The sequence below is a fragment of the Meles meles genome, chromosome 17 (genome assembly GCF_922984935.1).
Source record: "Meles meles chromosome 17, mMelMel3.1 paternal haplotype, whole genome shotgun sequence".
NCBI classification, from domain to species: Eukaryota; Metazoa; Chordata; class Mammalia; order Carnivora; family Mustelidae; genus Meles; species Meles meles.
In genome coordinates, this window is record NC_060082.1 from 67,009,875 (window position 1) to 67,013,300 (window position 3,426).

The 3,426-nt window shown below is 40.7% G+C and overlaps 1 pseudogene; it reads left to right on the forward strand.

The window, feature by feature from the left end:
• The first annotated feature begins 544 nt into the window (after positions 1-544).
• On the forward strand, positions 545-2,597 carry LOC123927639 (annotated as a pseudogene).
• Positions 2,598-3,426: the final 829 nt, after the last annotated feature.

The following is a 3,426-nucleotide window of genomic DNA, read 5'->3' on the forward strand; positions in this document are numbered from 1 at the left end:
ATTTTAAAGAGAAAGAGAATCTGACTGTTTTATCCTGTGTGTGGTAGCAATGGAAAGAACCAGCTATGTGAAGTCTTTCTAGTAGACAATATCCAACACTAAAAGCCAGAAAAGTTAACTTCAAAATCTCAGATGACATAAATTTGCTTCTTATTCTGCTATCTAAATAAATACACAGAATAAAATTGTTTATTTAAAATTTAAATTTTGAACACTTAACAATTTCAGCCTTTTTGTAGGCTTTGGAAAGAAATTCTGAGCAGTCTTATCCTCCTTTTCAAATATAAAGTAATTGTTCTAGTCACTTGGTTGTGTCCCCATAGAATTCATATGTCGAAGTCCCAGCCCCCAATATGTCTGTATTTGGAGATGGGGCCTCTAGGAAAGTGATTAGGTTAAGTGAGGCCATGGATCGTAGGCCCTGAACTGGTGAGATTGGTCTCCTTAGAAGAACAGATGCCAGAGGAACTTTCCAGAATGCTTGGTGTGTCAGCAACATGCTCTTGCCCGCTCCCCCACACCAGCCTTGGCCTGGCTATAGAAAATGGTGAAAGAAATGACTTACTATGATGTTTTGGCAGTGAAACCCAGCACCACACGGGAAGATCTGAAAAAGGCCTACAGGAAACTGGCCTTGAAGTATTATCCTGATAAGAACCCAAATGAAGGAGAGAAGCTTAAAGAGATTTCTCAAGCTTATGAAGTGCTCTCTGATGCAAAGAAAAGGGAATCATATGACAAAGGAGGAGAACAGGTAATTAAAGAAAGTAGATCTGGTGGTGGTTTTGGCTCCCCACGGACATTTTTTTTTTTTTTTGAATTTAATCTTTATTTACAGACACTGCAAGAGAGGAGATTCCACATAGAAATAAGAAACCCACTGGGAGGAGGAGCTTCATACAGTTTGTACAGTTTGGAACTGGTCAAGTAGAGTTTTGTTGTAAAAAGTGCTACAATAACAAAACACATTTAAAAAGAGTTCTTAGTAGAGAAACAGTAAGACAAACTTCTACCAAACAGAGCACACCACAAACAACGTTCTGTGTCGGCTGTACAAGCTAAAAGTTAAAGGTCCCAGCGGTGCCATCCTGAACCTGGAACGTATAGCCTTCAGAGGTAGTTTCTGGCACAACATTCTGATCTTCCTCTTCCTCTACAGAGAAATACTTCTCAATCAAGTTTAATGAAGCTTTGTACACAGACTCATTTTCATGGTTTTGTAGAGCCTCGATTTTGTCCAAACCTCCACATTCTTCGATCATTATACTAAGTTTCTCGGTTTCACCTAATTTCTCAGCAGCCTGAAAGATATTGGAAATGGCATCCAGAATGACCAAAATAATTTTGGTATCCTTCGCAGTTAAGAGGTTCATCAATGGTTCTATTATGCCACAATGGACGAGGTATACAATCTGTTCAACTGTCCCACCACTTGTATAGTTGGTCACAGCCCAGACAGCTTCCTTTTGTGTCTTAAAGTCTGCCTTAGAGAGAACACCAACGAGGAATGGGACTAATCCATGATTTACAACTTGCTGAATCTGGTCCTGGCGGCCAGCTGTGATGTTTGACATTGTCCACGTGGCTTCCTTCTGAATATTAGTTTTGGGGTTCGTTAGCAGGCTGGGAAAGACAGCAAGTGCTCCGGCATCTATTACAACCTGAGTCTGTTCATCTGCCCACGGACATCTTTGATATGTTTTTTGGAGGAGGAGAAACATCAGCTCTCAGTCACCTTAGAAAATTTATATAATGGCACAACAAGAAAACTAGCTCTGTAAAAGAATGTGATATGCAATAATTGCGAAGGCCGAGGTGGTAAGAAAGGAACAGTTGAATGTTGTCCCAATTGCCGAGATACTGGAATGCAAGTAAGACTTCATCAGATAGGACTTGGAATGGTTCAACAAACTCAGCCTCTGTTCATGGAGTGCCAGGGCCATGGGGAATGGATCAGTCCTAAAGATAGATGTAAAAGCTGCAATGGAAGGAAGACAGTTCGATAAAAGAAGATTCTAGAAGTTCATATTGACAAAAGCATGAAAGATGGGCAGAAGATAACATTCCGTGGTGAAGGAGACCAAGAACCAGGACTGGAACCAGGAGATATATCATTATTTTAGGTCAGAAGGACCACGCTGTTTTTACTCAACAAGGAAAAGACATTTTCATGTGTGTGGATATACCTCTAGTTGAAGCCCTGTGTGGCTTTCAAAAGACAATACCTGCTCTTGACAACCAAACCATTATCATCACCTCTCACCCAGGTCAAATTGTCAAGCGTGGAAATATGAAGTGTGTGCTAAGTGAAGGCATGCCAATTTATCGTAGACCATATAAGAAGAGTCGCCTCATCATCGAATTTAAGGTAAACTTTCCGAGAATGGCTCTCTCTCTCCTGATGAACTCTCTCTGCTGGAAAAAGTCCTATCTGAGAGGAAGGAGGTAGAAGAGTCTGATGAAATGGACCAGGTAGCACTGGTAGATTTTGATCCAAATCAGGAAGGATGGCACCATTACAATGGGGAAGCCTATGAGGGTGATGAACATCATCCCAGGGTGGTGTTCAGTGTCAGACCTCTTCATGGGGCCAGTGAATAATACTGCTTTCATTTTGCATGCAGTAGTGAATGAGTGAAGGACTATGATCATAGCTCACTACTTGCTATTGTTTTTGTTTTAATATTCAACTATGGTAGTGTTTTAAAAGTTAAATGAAGAATAAACTAAAAGCACTGGGCGTGGTACATAAACAATGAATTCTGTTACACTGAAAAGAAATTTTTAAAAAAGAATAAACTAAAAAACAAAACAAAACAGAGCAACAACAACAACAACAAAACCAGATGCCTGAGAACTCCCTTTCTTTCTCTCTCTTTCCCCATGAATGGAAAGACCATATGAAGGTTCAGTGAAAAGTGGTTGTTTACAAGCCAGGAGGAGCCCTCACTAGGAACCAACCCTATCTGACCTTGACCTGGGATTTCTAGCCTCTAGAACTGTGAGATAAGAAATGGCTGTTTTTTAAGTCCTCCAGCCTGTGGTATTTTGTTATGGATGTCCAAGTAGCCTAACACAGCCTGTAAGTCATAGAATTAGCACATATGGGGGTGCCTGGGTGGCTCAGTGGTTTAAGCCGCTGCCTTCGGCTCAGGTCATGATCTCAGGGTCCTGGGATCGAGTCCCACATCGGGCTCTCTGCTCGCCAGGGAGCCTGCTTCCCTCTCACTTTCTCTGCCTACCTCTCTGCCTACTTATGATCTCTCTCTGTCAAATAAATAAATAAAATCTTTAAAAAAAAAAGAATTAGCACATATGCTCAAGTCCTCTGTTCAGATTTCAAGCACATGAAATAGAAAAAGACAAAAAATGATAAAATGTTCAACTAAGTATAATCAAACTCAAGGAAGAGGGTAATATTGGAGA